This window comes from Salvelinus namaycush, chromosome 4, assembly GCF_016432855.1.
Source record: "Salvelinus namaycush isolate Seneca chromosome 4, SaNama_1.0, whole genome shotgun sequence".
Taxonomy (NCBI): domain Eukaryota; kingdom Metazoa; phylum Chordata; class Actinopteri; order Salmoniformes; family Salmonidae; genus Salvelinus; species Salvelinus namaycush.
Genome location: NC_052310.1, coordinates 31,768,986 through 31,788,063, shown reverse-complemented (window position 1 = coordinate 31,788,063; position 19,078 = coordinate 31,768,986). Strand labels below are relative to the sequence as shown.

General features: G+C 40.6%; 1 pseudogene; it reads right to left on the bottom strand.

Annotated features, from left to right (window-relative positions):
* Positions 1 to 6,044: 6,044 nt before the first annotated feature.
* LOC120045828 lies at positions 6,045 to 10,254 on the bottom strand (annotated as a pseudogene).
* Positions 10,255 to 19,078: the final 8,824 nt, after the last annotated feature.

Here is a 19,078-nt window from a genome sequence, read left to right as displayed (position 1 = left end):
TGTGAGTGTTTCTGAGTAAGTCTCTAAGAGCTTTCCACACCTGGATTGTGCAACATTTGCCCAATATTATTTTCTAAATTCTTCAAGCTCTTGGTTGTTGATCATTGCTAGACATTTTCACGTCTTGCCATAGATTTTTAAGCAAAGTCAAAACTTTAACTCAGCCACTTAGGAACATTCACTGCCTTCTTCGTAAGCAACTCAAGTGTATAGGTTATTGTCCTGCTGTAAAGGTGAATTAATCGCCCAGTGTCTGGTGGAAAGCAGAATTAACTAGGTTTTTCTCTAGGATTTTGGCTGTGCTTAGCTCCATTCCATTTATGTTTTATCCTAAAAAACTCCCCAGTCCACAGCCACATTTCTTGCAGTATTATTTGTGTGCCTTGTAAACAGGATGCATGTTTTGGAATATTTTATTCTGTACAGGCGTCCTTCATTTCACTCAGTCAATTAGGTTAGTATTGGAGAGTAACTACAACATTGTTGAACCATCCTCAATTTTCTCCTAGCAGAGCAATTAAACTGTTTAAAAGTAGCTATTGGCCTCATGGTGAAATCCCTGAGCGGTTTCCTTCCACTCTGGCAACTGAGTTAGTGACTGTGTGTATAGATACACCATCCAAAGTGTAATTAATAACTTCACCATGCTCAAAGGGATATTCAATGTCTACTTTTTTTCCTTCTTTGCGAGGCATTGGAAAACCTCCCTTGTCTTTGTGGTTGAATCTGTGTTTGAAATTGATCAACTGTATGTGTGGTGTACAGAGATGAGGTAGTCATTAAAAAATAATGTTACACACTATTATTGCACAGAGTCCATTTAACTTATTATGTGACTTGTTAAGCAAATCTTTACTCCTGAACTTATTTAGGCTTACCATAACAAAGGGGTTGAATACTTACTGACTCAGACATTTCAGTATTTTATTTATTTATTTTAATAATCACTTTGACATGATGGGGTATTGTGTGTAGACCAGTGACAAAAAAATCTCAAAATAATCAATTTTAAATTCAGGCTGTAACACAATTTTTTTTTGGGGGGGGGGGGGTCAAGGGGTGTGAAACAGAGCCTTCAGAAAGTTATGTCAGGCTTGGTTTCGCTATGCCAAAAGGTTTTCCCCCAGGTGCATGAACAATGAGGATATTTACTGCGAATTCGATGAGAATTTATGGCCAAATTCTCAAGACAGGCTTGATGCAAACTAGTTCCTGATAAACATTGTTTCTTTATTCCTTTCAGTTAAATAGATTGTGGAAGATGTCTTCAATGATCACACCTGGGATAGAAATAATGGACATTTGATGTTCAGTCAATTTTAATGCAAGTGTAAGTGCAAGTGTATTGCATAATGTGAAAATGGTGTAATGTACTGTAATTTAAAGTACTGTAGCCAACTACATTCAAAGGGCAATATTGAAACATGTATCTTAAATTTTTTGCTTTTGAATTCACTGGTTGTTTAAACTAGATTGAGAACATATAATTATGTTGTGTTTTGTTAAGACCGGCTGTGTTACACAAGTGTTAATAGTTTGGAGTTTGTACAAGAGTTTAGAAAATCACCACATACTTGTGAAAATAGTACCAAAGCGGTCAAAAAAACTTTAAGATGATTGCACAAGCTGTGAGTCTCTCTGGTTAAGAGAGGCTTCTGAGTCAAAAGCTCCTAGTCCAAGTCAACATCTCCATGGCAAAACTACAGGTCCTCAACCTGCTGTGACACAAGTTCAGAGTGAGTCCCACACACACACTCATACGCACACACACAATACACACACAAACAGAACACACACACACACTAGTTTCCCAGATGTGATTGTCATGTTTCTGACTGTCTGTGTTTCCAGGTGGAGAATAAAGCAGATGAGTTTGTTCTCTACATGGTTCATGAGTCTTGTGGTAAGTGATCACATTTCATAAGCTGTTGTGCCGTTTGTGTGTTTATGTGTGGGTATGGAAGAGTACATGAATACGTATGTGTGTGTGTTGCAGAGAAAACTCAGCTAAAGGACAGTGAGTATCCTATGGTGGAGCCGTGGGCTTCATGGGATCCTGTGAGTAAACATTACACTCACAATAGTTTCAAAGGAATAGAGACATTTCAAATGTCAGTGTTGTAACAATGTACAAACAGTTAAAGTACAAAAGGGAAAATAAATAAACAATAAATATGGGTTGTATTTACAATAGTGTTTGTTCATCAAAGGTTGCCTTTTTCTTGCGGCAACAGGTCACAAATCTTGCTGCTGTGATGGCACACTGGTATTTCACCTAATAAATATGGGAGTTGATCAAAATTTGATTTATTTTCTAATTCTTTGTGAGTGTATAATCTGGGGGAAATATATTTCCCTAATATGGTCATACATTTGGCAGGAGGTTATGAAGTGCATCTCAGTTTCCACCTCATTTTGTGGGTAGTGTGCACATAGCCTGTCTTTTCTTGAGAGCCAGGTCTGCCTATGTCGGCTTCTCAATAGCAATGCTCACTGAGTACATAGTCAAAGCTTTCCTTAATCTTGGGTCAATCACAGTGGTCAGGTATTCTGCCTGTTTAGGGCCAAATAGCATTCCAGTTTGCTCAGTTTTTTTCTCTCCAATGTGTCAAGTAATTATATTTTTGTTTTCTCATGATTTGGTTGGGTATAATTGTGTTGCCGTCCTGCGGCTCTGTGAGGTCTGTTTGTGTTTGTGAACAGAGACCCCCAGGACCAGCTTGCTTAAGGGACTCTTCTCTAGGTTAAGCTCTCTGTAGGTGGTGGCTTTGTTATGGAAGGTTTGGGAATCACTTTCTTTTAGGTGGTTGTAGAATTTAACGGTTATTTTTTCTGGATTTTGATCATTAACGGTTATCGTCCGAATTCTGCTCAGCATGCATTATTTGGTGTATTACGTTGTACACAGATTATGTTTTTTCTGAATTCTGCATGCAGTCTCAATTTGGTGTTTATCCCATTTTGTGAATTATTAGTTGCTGAGCGGACCCCAGACCTCACAACCTTGAAGGGCAATGGGTTCTGTAACTGCAAGTATTTTTAGCCAGATCCTACCCTTACAAAAATGATAAGGTAAGTAAATGCATGTATTATTCACATAAATGTAGCCCATACATTCATTATTTGTAACAATTAGATATACAGCAAAGTTAGGTTTTTAGTGTTGTTATTAAGGTTGAGCTATGGAAATTTGACCCAGCCAGTGAGTTAATTTTCTCGCCACCAGCGCGTGAAGTCCACCAAAACACTTGCAAGTATTCTAGTTCTAGTGTAACTGAGTGACTAACGAGTTGAAAACAGCTGACATTATTTCAACAGATTAAGTTTTTTGGCTGACTGAACCGTGCAAATGTGACGAATCATGAATTTGATGGTCATTCATGTTAAATAGGTTGTCCTATCATAATTAGGTAGATGGCTAGCTTTCAATTTTCTGTGCTAATATCTCTGGCTGTGGTAACGCTAGCTAGCTTAGTCTGACATTTCTTCTGGACTGACTCAGACTCTGTTTCACTCGCTATCTAGCGTTAGCTAAGTTATCAGGCTAGCTAAGTTACCATAGTTAGCTAGCTAACATTAGACTCGCGAACATGCTCGCGACGCTAGCTTACTGAAGTGATGTCGTGGAATATAACTAAATGTATGTTGTTTTTTTTACGTTTGGCTAGCTAGCTAACTATGTCAGTATCTGTAACGGTAGCTGGCTAAAGTTAGCTAGCTATCATAGCTAGCTTAGTCTGACACTTCTTCTGGACTGTCTCGGACACTGTTTCACTTGTTAGCTAAATTAACTGGCTAAGTTACCATAGCTAGATTTGACTTATTCTCCATCTGGGTTAATTTAACCAAGCTATTTGGCAGGCTTGTCGCATGTTTCATGGTGATTTGAGTTAGCTAGCGTTACTGTACTGGTATTCAATAGTTTCTGACAGTGGCAGCTTTAGCCGGATTTGTGAAATTGATAAGGATATATGTAAATTCTGTTAGCTAGCTAACGTTAGAGTTTACCTTAAATTTGACGTAGCCAAATTAGTTTAGCTACTTAGCTAGCTGTGTTTGTAACATTTATTTTTTCTGTATTAAATGCAGAGGTCAATGCCAATGAATGGACATATTTCTAAAGATACGCTGAATGAGTGGAACCTGCCCAGGTAGCACAAACGTCTGGCCACCATTTAGCCTGATTCCAGCATGCCAGATCTAAAACTGCTGGCCCGGATCTAGCAGCCGAATCCGGCCTGAGTCCAAAATGAATGACCATACAGAAATGAATGACTGAGTTATTCGCCCCAGCTCTAGCAGCCTGAACTGAGCCAGAGCTACCATTTTAGGGCCAGAATCGGCCCAGCAATGGCTCAAATCCACTCGAATCAACCTCTCCACACCCCTACCCCAAAAAAATATGTACAGTACCAGTCAAAAGTTTGGACACACCTACTCGTTCAAGGGTTTTTCTTTATTTTTACTACTTTCTACATTTTAGGACAATAGTGAAGACATCAAAACACATATAGAATCATGTAGTAACCAAAAGAGTGTTAAACAAATCAAATGTATATTTTAGATTTTAGTTTCTTCAAAGTTACCACCCTTTGCCTTTGACAGCTTTGCACACTCTTGGCATTCTCTCAACCAGCTTCACCTGGAATGCTTTTCCAACAGTCTTGAAGGAGATCCCACATATGCTGAGCACTTGTTAGCTGCTTTTCCTTCACTCTGCGGTCTAATTCATCCCAACCATCTCAATTGGGTTGAGGTCGGGTGATTGTGGAGGCCAGGTCATCTGATGCAGCACTCCATCATTCTCCTTCTTGGTCAAATAGCCCTTACACAGCCTGGAGGTGTGCTGGGTCATTGTCCTGTTGAAAAACAAATGATAGTCCCATTAAGCGCAAACCAGATGGGATGGCGTATCGCTGCAGAATGCTGTGGTTGCCATGCTGGTTAAGTGTGCCTTGAATTCTAAATTAATCACAGACAGTGTCACCAGCATAGCACCCCCACACCATCATACCTCCCCTCCTTGCTTCACAGTGGGAACCACACATGCGGAGATCATCCGTTCACCTACTCTGCATCTCACAAAGACAGCGGTTGGAATGCATATTGTCTAATTTGGACTCATCAGATCAAAGGACAGATTTCCACCAGTCTGATGTCCATTGCTCGTGTTTCTTGGCCCAAGCAAGTCTCTTCTTCTTATCGGTGTCCTTTAGTAGAGGTTTCTTTGCAGCAATTCGACCATGAAGGCCTGATTATGTCACAACCTGATCTGTTTCACCTGTCTTTGTGCTTGTCTCCACCACCTCCAGGTGTCGCCCATATACCCCATTATCCCCTGTGTATTTATACCTGTGTTGTCTGTTGCAGGTTCGTCTTGTCTCGTCAAGCCTACTAGCATTTTTCCCGTACTCCTGTTCTCGCTAGTCCCTGTTTTCCTGGTTTTGACCATTCTGCCTGCTCTGACCCTGAGTCTGCCTGCCACTCTGTACCTTGTGACACTGCCCTGGATTACTGACCTCTGCCTGCCCTGACCCTGAGTCTGCCTGCCGTTCTGTGCCTTTTCAAATCTGCTCTGGATTACTCCTCAAGGGCAGGCAGAGGCCTGCCCTTGACCTGTGGTTTGCCTGCCCCCTGTTTTTGTAATAATCTTTTGTTACTTTGAGCTGTCTGCATCTGGGTCTTATCCTGAGGACTGATAGATTCACACAGTCTCCTCTGAACAGATGATATTGTGATGTGCCTGTTACTTGAACTCTGTGAAGCATTTATTTGGGCTGCAATCTGAGGTACAGTTAACTCTAATGAACTTATCCTCTGCAGCAGAGGTATCTATGGGTCTTCCTTTTCTGTGGTGGTCCTCATGAGAACCAGTTTCATCATAGCTGTAGTATCCTTAAAGGCTTCTTAGAGTTACGACTCATGAGACTTAAGTACGGTTTAGTATTTAATGGTAACTTAGATTTACATTCTCTTATGCACCTGGCTTAAACTACCTGAAGCTTTCTTAATCATAGTTAAATATTAAATAGGCAGACATAGGAAATAGCTACGGATAGCGGGAAGCAAACCCCCGTCTTGAGTCAATACTGCCATCTATTGGTAAACATAAATATACCAGGTTACTACATTCCCCCCCTTTAAAGCTAATAACCCAATTTAATTCCTTTCTGAGCTATGCTATATTCTTATTTACATTTTTTCAAAAATAATCTCCTTTAGGATCTGAAAACGTCTGGCGGACGTCTCTCTCTAATAGAGCGTCTCAGAGGTGGTGTAGCTGGTGCCACCAGATCTTCACCCCTTGATGGTGAAACAAAGTCCTTTTGTGGAGACTTCACAGGAGGAGGTCGTCCCGGACTGGTGGTCTCAGGAAGTTGAGCATTGTTGGTCTCAGGTGGTTTGTCCAACTGCAACTCTGGGGAACGTTCCAATGTCCTGTCCTGCTCGTTTAAGAATTGATCCAGATCTCCAGATGGAACAGGAATTCGAGCTCGGATCTGATCCACGTGTCTCCTTAGTCTTTGTCCACTTCCGATGATCACAGTATAAGATACTGGTCCTGAGCAATCCTCAATGGTAGCTGGAATCCATTTAGGACCAAATCCATAGTTTATTGTATAGACATCATCTCCAGGTGAGAAACTTCTGAGTTTGGCTCAGGTGTCATGATTCCATTTTTGATTCCATTGCTTTTGTTGTATTTTCATTTTCAGGTCTGGTCTGATGAGATCCAAGGTTGACCTTAACCTCCTTGACATCAACATTTCTGCAGGTGACAACCCAGTCGTAGCTTGAGGAGTAATCCTGTAGCTAAACAAGAATCTTGACACCTTTGTTTCAATGCTGGGCCCTTGCATCTTCCTCATCCCCTCCTTCAAGGTCTGAACCGCACGTTCTGCTAATCCGTTTGAAGATGGGTGAAAAGGGGCCGACGTTACATGCTGAATTCCATTTTGTTTCATGAAACTTGTGAATTCAGTGCTTGTAAAACAAGTAGCATTGTCACTAACCAACATTTGAGGCAATCCCATAACAATGAAGCTTTGTCTCAAATTCTCAATCGTAGCGTACGATGTTGACGTGTTCATGGGGTAAACATCCATCCACTTTGAATGAGAATCAATCAGCACAAGGAACATTTTTCCTAGGAAAGGTCCAGCGTAGTCCACATGTAGTCGTGTCCATGGTTTTTCTGGCCATTCCCATGGATGTAATGGCGCGGTGGGGGGTGACTTCCTGTTACTCTGACAATCTTCACACCGGCTAACCTCATTTTCCACATCGTGGTCCATCTTTGGCCACCAGACATATGACCTCGCTAGGCCTTTCATCCTCGACATACCTGGATGCGACTGATGCAACAACTTCAGTAGCAACCCCCGCCCCTGTGGTGGGATAACTACTCTTGAACCCTACAGAACACATCCATCTCGAACACTCAATGCCAAGCGGCGAGTGTAGTAAGGCATGATCTGAGGCTCTGTCACCGTAGGCCATCCTTTCAGGATAAATTCATGCACTTGTGATAACTTCACATCCTCTGAAGTCCATTGCCTGATTTGTGCTGTGTTCACCGGTGCATCATCCAACATGTCGATCATCAAAACCTGGTCATTTTCTTCTTCCTGAATGATGATTTCTGGAACGGGCAGCCTACTCAGAGCATCAGCATTCCCATGGTATCTACCTGGTTTGTAAATTATTCTGTACTTGTAGGCCCTGAGCCACACATTCCAACGTTGAACTCTTGGAGAGACCATTTGTGGTACTGGCTTTTGTTCATGGAACAGAGAGATCAGAGGCTTATGATCGGTCACAATAGTGAATGTTCTCCCATACAAGTACTTGTGGAATCTCTGTATTCCGAATATGACAGCCAGTCCTTCCTTGTCCAGCTGAGAGTACTTTTTCTCCGCTGGCGACAACGTTCTTGACATGAACCCGATAGGTTTCTCTGCACCATTCTCCATCCGGTGGGATAGCACCGCCCCCACACCATACGATGAGGCATCACACGATAGGATGAGATCTTTGTCTGCTGAGTAGTGCACTAGCACTTCAGCTGATTGCAGTAACACCTTTGACTTTGCAAAAGCTTCTTCCTGTCTTTCTGACCATTTCCAGGCCACATCCTTCCTTAGCAGTTGATGTAGAGGAGCTAAGAGGGTAGAGAGGTTCGGGAGGAAGCGATTGTAATAGTTCAGTAAGCCTAGATAGGCTTTCAGCTCTGTAACGTTTGTCGGAGCTGGAGCTTCCACAACAGCCCTCACTTTAGCTTTGACAGTGTGTAACCCCTTGGCATCCACCTTGTGACCCAGGTACTGTACTTCATCAGCTAACAGTGTACACTTGCTCCTCTTCAGCCGGAGACCGGCGTCCTCCATCCTCCTCAAAACTTCCTCTAAGTTTCTGAGATGTTCCTCCTTCGTGACTCCCGTGACAAGAATGTCGTCGAGGTAAACTGCTACCTTGGGTATCCCCTGCAGAATTCCCTCCATAGTTCTTTGGAAGATAGCTGGTGCAGAAGACACCCCGAAAGGTAAGCGTTTATAGGTAAACATCCCTCTGTGGGTGTTTATGGTCAGGTACTTCTGTGAAGCTTTATCCATTAGCACTTGCTGATATGCGTGACTCATGTCCAGTTTTGTAAACTGTTGCCCTCCGGTTAACGTTGAAAGCAAATCCTCCACTTTGGGTATGGGGTACTGCTCCAGAGAAGAAACTCTATTTACAGTCAGCTTATAGTCACCGCATTATCTGATTGAACCATCTGGTTTTAGTATGGGAACAACTGGTGCTGCCCACTCAGAAAACTTGACAGGTACAATTATATCCTCTGCTAAGAGTCTGTCAATTTCCACATCCACTTTAGGCTTCATGGCATATGGAACTGATCTTGGCCTATAGAATCTGGGAGTAGCATCAGCAGCAACATGAATAGTAGCTTGGACCCCTTTTAATGTCCCTAGCTCTTCTAAACACACTCATGCTTTGAAAGCACCTGCTGTAGTGTCAATGTCTCTGTGGTGACATGTTTGATTTCATCCCAGTTCAATTTTATTTCCTCCAACCACCCTCTTCCTAGTAAGCTGGGACCAGTACCTTCCACTACTAAGAGAGGCAGACTTTTCTTTTGTCCATGCTATTCCACTTGAACATCAGCAACTCCAATCACAGTAATCTTCTCCCCTGTGTACGTTTTGAGTTTAATGGGGGTGTCTCTCAGTTTAGGCACTTCAACGGTTTTCCACTTCCTATAGAATTGGGACCTGTTCATCAGTGTGACACTACATCCTGTGTCTAGTTCAAACAGTATCTTCAATCCATTTATTCCCATTTCCACAATGAAAGGCTTCACCTTCTTCATATTCGCCCCCTGTACACTGTACATTGAGAATGCTTGCTCTGCGTCTGCGCACTCACTTTCACTTTCTATCACTTGATTAGAGAGGTAGCTAGAGGTCTGGAGGTATTCAGGTTTCTGTCCCCCCTCTTTTCTGCAGCCCGTGGCTTTTTTTTATTGCGGCACGCCCTCGCAATGTGGCCTATTATCCCACATGCATAACACTTTCTGTGTTTGAATTTACAGTCAAACGCTGCGTGTTTGCCTTTGCAACGATAACAGTCTCTATTGGCTGCTGCACCACGGCTTTCTGTTCTTTGAAATTCTACGCGCTCAGCGCTGCTCTCTTTTATTGTATGGCACGCAGTTGCGCCCCTTGCCTGCAAATCCAGTGCATTTCTATTTGCGGACTCCATGGCCTGAGCCAGTTTGAGTGCATTCTCAAACGTGAGATTAGGCTCTGATAGCAATCGTATTTGTATCCTGTCATCATTAATCCCACACACCAGCCGATCGCGTAGCATTTGCGATAATGTATTCCCATAGTTACAGTCCAATGCTAGTTTTCTCAACTCAGCCACATATTCCCTCACTGATTCGATAGGTTTTCTCATGCGTGAATCAAACTTGAATCTTTGTACTATTTCACTGGGTTTGGGGTTGAAGTGATTTTTTAATAGCTCGACTAAATCTATGAATGACTTTTCTCCTGGTTTATCTGGGCTCAACAGGTTTCTCATTAAGCTGTACGTCTGTGCACCGACAACGCTTATGAGTATGGATTTCTGTTTAGCGGCATCAGTTATTTCATTAGCAGCAAAGAAATGTTCCATTATTTCACAGTACTCCTCCCATTCCTGATTTTTAGGATCAAATGGTGGTAGCGAGCCTATTGTTGCCAAAGCCATCTTTTCCGATTCTTCTTCCCCTCACACAGTCAATAATTTGTCCTACCCGTATCCAGGGAATCAATCCTTAAGAATATTCCACCGTTCACTTGAGTCCCACCTCCCGCGTCACACGCCAAACACTCCGTTAACTTCGTGGGAAAAAAATCCAACGCAGTTCTCCATAGTTATCTCCATCGCCAAATATGTAGGCTTCTTAGAGTTACGACTCATGAGACTTAAGTACGGTTTAGTATTTAATGGTAACTTAGATTTACATTCTCTTATGCACCTGGCTTAAACTACCTGAAGCTTTCTTAATCATAGTTAAATAGGCAGACATAGGAAATAGCTACGGATAGCGGGAAGCAAACCCCCGTCTTGAGTCAATGCTGCCATCTATTGGTAAACATAAAAATACCAGGTTACTACAATAGTGCTTGATGGTTTTTGCAATTGCACTTGAAGAAACTTTCAAAGTTCTTGAAATGTTCTGTATTGACTGACCTTCATGTCTTAAAGTAATGATGGACTGTTGTTTATCTTTGCTTATTTGAGCTGTTCTTGCCATAATATGGACTTGATCTTTTACCAAATAGGGCTATCTTCTGTATACCCCCCTACCTTTTCACAACACAGCTGATTGGCTCAAACACATTAAACTTATACAGCTACAACACCAAACATGAGAATGATTTGCTTGATGAGTTGCTTGAATCTATAGAAAAACATATACTTTATTGGTTATCTAAATTTCCGAATTCGTTATTATTGATAGAAGGGGACTTTAACATTTACTATAGATAATTCAACTGATAGATGGCACCCAGGTAGGCCAACCAATCAGAATTTGGGTTTAATGCTTTTTATGGAAAAGTTTGATCTTACTGACATATGGAGAGAGAGGTTTCTGGCCGACAGATCATTCACTTGGAGTAACACAACAGGTTCCAGACAGTCCAGAATAGATTTTTAGCTTATATCCAAATGTATTGATAGTGAGTGTGTTACTACAAATATTTGTACTGCTCCCCTCACAGACCATAGGGCCATTTACATTGATATCAAAATATTTACCCCTGATACTAACCTTGGTAGAGCATCCTACTGGAAACTAATTATTATTATTATTAAATAGTAATATTAAATATAGTTAAGTTTGAGGTTGTCACGTCCTGACCATAGTTCTTATGTGTTTTGCTTGTTTTAGTGTTGGTCAGGACGTGAGCTGGGTGGGCATTCTATGTTGTGTGTCTAGTTTGTCTGTTTCTGTGTTCGGCCTAATATGGTTCTCAATCAGAGGCAGCTGTCAATCGTTGTCCCTGATTGAGAATCATATATATAGGTGGCTTGTTTTGTGTTGGGGATTTGTGGGTGGTTGTTTCCTGTCTTTGTGTTTTGTCTGCACCAGAAAGGACTGTATCGGTTTGCCACATTTGTTATTTTGTTTTGTAAGTGTTCACGTTTATTTGTCGTAATTAAACATGTTGTGCACTGGCTACGCTGCGTGTTGGTCCGATCCCTGCTACATTCTCTCTTCGCGTGAAGAGAGGGAAGGCTGCCGTTACAGAGGTTAAAGATCTGCTTTCACACTTTTGTGAAAGGGCTTGTGAACAAAAATCTTATTGCAAGAACTGGGAGCTCTTTAAATTTGAGGTGTCCAAATAACTTAGAAAATATGGTAGTAATCTTTCTAAGACCAGAAGAGCTGAGGAGGAAAAGGTGATCATTAAGACAACTTCCCTTTCTCAGAGGTCCCCAGCCGGCCTCTCAGGGGAGGAGAAGATGGAACTGATTGAGTTACAAAATAAACTGGATAATATATATAGATTAAAAGCAGACCGAGCCTTTATTAGATCTAGGAACAAATGGATTGAGGAGGGAGAACAGAATTCATCCTATTTCTTTAGACTTGAGAAATTTCACTCTACAAATAACACTATCCATAAGTTAAACATTGATGGTGTTAATACAGATGACCAAAAATGAATCACTAAATACTGTAGCAATTTTTACAGGAAATTGTATAGCTCTACGTACTGTCAGGAATCCACAGATATGTTTTTTGACTCACTGAATAATGTTCACTCTATCAGTGATATAGAATCTAAACAGTGTGATGAACCCATCAAAGTTGAAGAGATTATAGAGTCTATCAAACATCTAAAGAACAATAAATCACCAGGTGTTGATGGAATTACATCAATATTTTACAAATTATTTTCTGAACAAGTAGCTCCCTTCCTATTTGAAGTCTTTTTAGACAGTATTAAAAACAATGTTCTCCCTCCTACAATGATAACACTGATACACTGATACCTAAGCCTAAAAAAGAAGTGCTGCTCATCGATAACTGGTGTCCAATTTGTCTTCTTAATAATGACTATAAGATATTAGCCTTACTATTTGCAAAAAGAATTAAAGAAGTCCTGGATGCAATCATTGATGAAACGCAGTCTGGCTTTATGAGGAACAGACATATTTCTAACAATATCAGACTAGTATTAGACATACGTGACTACTCAGACCTAATAACCGAGGATAGCTTCATATTATTTTTAGATTTTTTATAAAGCATTTGACACAGTAGAGCATCAGTTCCACTCCCTTGAGAAATTTGGCTTTGGGGATTTTTTCTGTAAGGCTCTGTATACGAATGGTAACAGCTCTATCAAATTGAAATATGGCACCTCACCTAGATTTGAGTTAAAGAGAGGAATTAGGCAAGGTTGGTTCTTATCTCTCCGTATCTGTTTTATTAATCACCCAACTTCTTACAAATTCTTTAAATAATAGTCCTGTACAAGGTATTTCCATAGCTAGTAATGAAATTATTATTGGCTGACGATACTACACTTTTTTTGAAAAGATGCTAACCAAATTCCCATACCGATCAATGTGATACAATCCTTTTCCAAAGCATCTGGTCTATATCTTAACATTAATAAATGTGAACCCATGGCTGTCAAAGATTGTGTGACACCGTCATATTATGATATTCCAGTAAAAGAAGAACTTACATATTTAGGCATAACCTTTACAAAGGATCAGAAGTCTAGAGGCTTACTACATTTTAACCCTCTTATTAAAAAACCCAGAAGAAGCTAAATCAATGGATACAGAGGGACTTATCTTTAAAAGGAACAGTCCTAATAACCAAGACTGAAGGTATCTCTAGACTAACATATGGCGCTCTATCTTTATATCTTGACGGTAAAATAAGCAAGGAGATAGACCAGATGCTTTTCAACTTTCTGTGGAGAAACCGTACCCATTACATTAGGAAAACTGTTGTAATGAACACTTATGAGTATGGTGTGCTGAAATCTTTGGACTTTACTACCGTAAATAAAACAATTGCTAAGAAGACCTACTTCTATGTGGAATGTTATTCCTCATCATGTTTTCTCTACTTTTGGTGGCCTTAACTTCATGTTGGTTTGCAATTATAATATTGACAAAGTTCCAGTGAAACTTTCTGCTTTTCATCGGCAGGTTTTCTTGTCCTTAATTTATAAGCATAATTTTTCTCCACACAGATATTATATATGGAATAATCGGGACATATTGTATAAAAATATTTCTTTGTTTTTAGAATATTGGTTCCGAAATAATATCCTATTGGTGAGCCAACTGGTAAATGCTGAGGGTCTTTAACTTAGTATTATCACTTTGCAAGGTCCCTGTAACACCTAAAGATTTTGCAATTGTTTTAGATGTCTTTCCCTCAGGTGTTGTTTTATTATTCAGGAACGTGTCAAGACCTGACCCTCAGAGCCTACCTTCAATTGACCCTGTTGACTCATCAGTAGGAAAGATGTGTTTCTCTTTTGGTCCATTCAACAACAGAGCGATACGAACCTTGTTCAATCACCAATTACAATCACCAATGCTCTGGATAACATGAAAAAAAGCCTAACCAGCTCTGCTAGGGCGAGTAAAATGGTCAGAGTGGGGTGTTCTCTCATTATGTGTCTCGAAGTAGCTAGCCAATGTTAGCCAGTTAGCTTGAGTGCTTGACTGTAGTTGTGTGGTCAGAGCTTTCGGAACAACCCTACTTATTGGCCAGAGCATCCTGGGTGCGCTCTGAACACGAAACCATAGAACGATAGGGCGAGTAATGTTCAGTGAGCTGTTCTCTCTCTCTTAGATGTCTGGAAGTAGCTGGCAAGTTAGTACAGAACGGTTGGATCAACCGCTAAGGCTTAAGATGGTGTGAACAATGTTGAATGGGTGTAGACAAATAAGGGCTCTCCAATAGTAGTACCAAAACATTGAAAGACGGTTTTATTGATCAACTTTCAAAGCAGAATTACTTTCCAATTGTTTCCTCAAATGCAGTGTGTGATATACCAATGTGTAGCTCTGAGTCTCTACTTTTATCCAATGTAAAAAAACAAATTCAAAGGTTGCTACATAAGACCGAATCTAGGTGGTGAGTCACCTAATCATTATTAATATTAGCTCTCTGTGTAAATCCAAGGGCCAGCCATGCTGACCTGTACTGAGCCAATTGCAATTTTCCTAAGTCCCTTTTTGTGGCACCTGACCACACAACAAAACAGTAGTCCAGGTGCGACAAAACTAGGTCCTGTAGGACCTGCCTTGTTGATAATGCTTTATAAGGTAGAGCAGCGCTTTCTTATGGATACACAGTACCAGTCAAAAGTTTGGACACACCTACTCATTCAAGGGTTTTTCTTTATTTTTACTATTTTCTACATTGTAGAATAATAGTGAAGACATCAGCACTATGAAATAACACACATGGAGTCATGTAGTAACCAAATAAGTGTTAAACAAATCAAAATATATTTTATATTTGAGATTCTTCAAAGTAACCACCCTTTGTCTTGATGACAGCTTTGCACACTCTTGGCATTCTCTCAACCAGCTATTTTTATTTAACATTTATTTAACTAGGAAAGTCAGTTAAGAACAAATTCTTATTTACAATGACGGCCTACCAAAAGGCAAAAGGCCTCCTGCCTGGATGGGGGTTGAGGATCAAAAATAAATAAAATATAAATATAGAACGAAACATACATGACAAAATGAGAGACAACACAACACTAGATAGAGACCTAAGACAACAACATAGCAAGGCAGCAACACATGACAACACGGCATGGTAGCAACACAACATGATAGCAGCACAAAACATAGTACAGACATTATTAGGCACAGTCAACAGCACAAAGGTCAAGAAGGTAGGGACAACAATACATCACACAAAGCAGCCACAACTGTCAGTAAGAGTGTCCATGATTGAGTCTTCGAATGAAGAGATCGAGATAAAACTGTCCAGTTTGAGTGTTTGTTGCAGCTTGTTCTGGTCGCTAGCTGCAGCGAACTGAAAAGAGGAGCGACCTAGGGCTGTGTGTGCTTTGGGGACCTTTAACAGAATGTGACTGGCAGAACGGGTGTTGTATGTGGAGGATGAGGGCTGCAGTAGATATCTCAGATAGGGGGGAGTGAGGCCTAAGAGGGTTTTATAAATAAGCATCAACCAGTGGGTCTTGTGACGGGTATACAGAGATGACCCGTTTACAGAGTAGTAGAGAGTACAGTGATGTGTCCTATAAGGAGCATTGGTGGCAAATCTGATGGCCGAATGGTAAAGAACGTCTAGTCGCTCGAGAGCACCCTTACCTGCCGATCTATAAATTATGTCTCCGTAATCTAGCATGGGTAGGATGGTCATCTGAATCAGGGTTAGTTTGGCAGCTGGGGTGAAAGAGGAGCGATTACGATAAAGGAAACCAAGTCTAGATTTAACTTTAGCCTGCAGCTTTGATATGTGCTGAGAGAAGGACAGTGCACCATCTAGCCATACTCCCAAGTACTTGTATGAGGTGACTACCTCAACCTCTAAACCCTCAGAGGTAGTAATCACACCTGTGGGAAGAAGAGCATTCTTCTTACCAAACCACATGAACTTTGTTTTGGAGGTGTTCATAACAAGTGTAGAGAAAGCTTGTTGGACACTAAGAAATATTTGTTGTACAGCATTTAGCACAGAATCCAGGGAGGGGCCAGCTGAGTACAAGACTGTGTCATCTGCATATAAATGGATGAGAGAGCTTCCTACTGCCTGAGCTATGTTGTTTATGTAAATTGAGTAGAGCGTGGGGCCTAGGATTGAGCCTTGGGGTACTCCCTTGGTGACAGGCAGTGGCTGAGACAGCAGATATTCTGACTTTATACACTGCACTCATTGAGAGAGGTAGTTAGCAAACCAGGCCAAAGACCCCTCAGAGACACCAATACTCCTTAGCCGGCCCACAAGAATGGAATGGTCTACCGTATCCAAAGCTTTGGCCAAGTCAATAATAATAGTAACACAATATTGCTTAGAATCAAGGGAAATGGTGACATCATTGACCTTTAAGGTTGCAGTAACACATCCATAACCTGAGCGGAAACCAGATTGCATACCCGAGAGAATACTATAGACATCAAGAAAGCCAATCAGTTGATTATTGACAAGTTTTTCCAACACTTTTGATTAACAGGGCAAAATAGAAATAGGCCTATAACAGTTACGATCAGCTTGATCTCCCTCTTTAAATAAAGGATGAACTGTGGCTGCCTTCAAAGCAATGGGAACCTCCCCTGAAAGGAGTGACAGGTTAAAAAGGGTTTAGATAGGCTTGGTGATTATAGGGGCAGCAATCTTAAAGAAGAAAGGGTCTAAACCCTTATTAATCTGACCCAGATGTTTTTTTGGGGTCAAGTTTAAGGAGCTCCTTTAGCACCTCGGACTCAGTGACTGCCTGCAGGGAGAAACTTTGTAGTGGGGCAGGGGAAAAAGAGGGAGTAGCATCGGGGATAGTCGCATTAGTAAGGGGTGGGAGATGAGGAAATGTTGGACAGGAAAGGAGGCATGGCTGAGTCAAATAGGAATCCTGACTTTATGAAGTGGTGATTAAAGAGCTCAGCCATGTGCTTCTTGTCAGTAACAACCACATCATCAACATTAAGGAACATGGGCAGCTGTGAGGAGGAAGGTTTATTCTCCAGGTCTTTAACCGTTTTCCAGAACTTCTTGGGGTTAGACCCACAGAGAGAGAACTGCTCCTTAAAGTAACTAACTTTGGCCTTCCGGATAGCTTGAGTGCGCTTATTTCTCATTTGTCTGAGCTTCATGAGGTAGTCACCTGGAATGCAAGTGTGTGTTAAAAGTTCATTTGTGGAATTTCTTACCTTTTTAATGCATTTGAACCAATCAGTTGTGTTGTGACAAGGTAGGTGTGGTATACATAAGATAGCCCTATTTGGTAAAAGACCAAGTTCCTATTATTGCAAGAACAGCTCAAATAAGCAAAGAGAAACAACAATCCATCATTACGACATGATTCCATTATTTATTACAAGATTTAGTTGTGGTTCAGGGTGTAGTGAATGATTTGTTCCAAATATAATGTTTTTAGTTTTAGAAATATTTAGGACTAACTTATTCCGTGCCACCCACTCTGAAACTAACTGCAACTCTAAGTGTTGCAGTCATTTCAGTCGCTCTTGTAGCTGACATGTATAGTGTTTAGTCATCCGCATACATAGACACACTGGCTTTACTCAAAGCCAGTGGCATGTCATTAGTAAAGTTTTTTTTTTTTTAAATGATGGGCCTAGACAGCTGCCCTGGAGAATTCCTGATTCTACCTGGATTATGTTGGAGAGGCTTCCATTCAATAACACCCTCTATGTTCTGTTAGACAGTTAAATCTTTATCCACAATATAGCAGGGGGTGTGAAGCCATAACATATTAGATTTTCCAGCAGCCGACCATGATCGATAATGTCAAAAGCTGCACTGAAGTCTAACAAAACAGCCCCCACAATCTTTTTATCATCAATTTCTCTCAGCCAATCATCATCTGTAATTTGTGTAAGTGCTGTGCTTGTTGAATGTCCTTCCCTATAAGCATGCTGAAAGTGTATTGTCAATTTGTTTACTGTAAAATAGCATTGTATCTGGTCAAACACAATGTTTTGTGTTTTGGGTTGGTAACAGGCTGATTGGTCGGCTATTTGAGCCAGTAAAGGGGGCTTTACTGTTCTTAGGTAGCAGTCATTTTACTTCCAAGTTGTCAGACCCCGGTAGCTTGTCATTGTTGATAGACAACAACAAAAACTGTCACCTCTTCCACACTCACTTTATGGAATTCAAAATTACAATGCTTGTCTTTCATAATTTCGTCAGATATACTTGGATGTGTAGTGTCAGCGTTTGTTGCTGGCATGTCATGCCTAAGTTTGCTAATCTTGCCAATGAAAAAAACATTATTAAAGTACTTGGCAATATCAGTTGTTTTTGTGATGAATGAGCCATCTGATTACCAAAATTGTATTTAAGGTGTTCCAAAGCGTTTTACTATCTTTGTCATTTATCTTTGTTTCATAGTGTAGTTTCTTCTTCTTTTTATATTCAGTTTAGTCACATGATTTCTCAATTTACAATACTTTTTCCATTCGATTGTGCAGCCAGACGTATTTGCCATTCTTTTTGCCTCATTCCTCTCAACCATATAATTTTCAATTCCTCATCAATCCACGGGGATTTAACAGTTTTTAGTAATTTTCTTAATGGTTGCATGCTTATTAGTATCTGGAAAAAGCAATTTCATAAATGTGTCAAGTGCAGTTTCTGTTTGCTACTCAAAAACAAAGAGAGGAATTACTAAAACCTAAAATTACTCAACCAAAGAAGAAAAACAACGCAACCATCTTTTGCACTAAGTACACCAAGGGTTTGGAGAAACTGAAAGCAATCCTGAAAAAGCACTGGTATATTCTGCAATCAGACAAAACCTTTTTATTTTTATAAATAAATAAAATACAT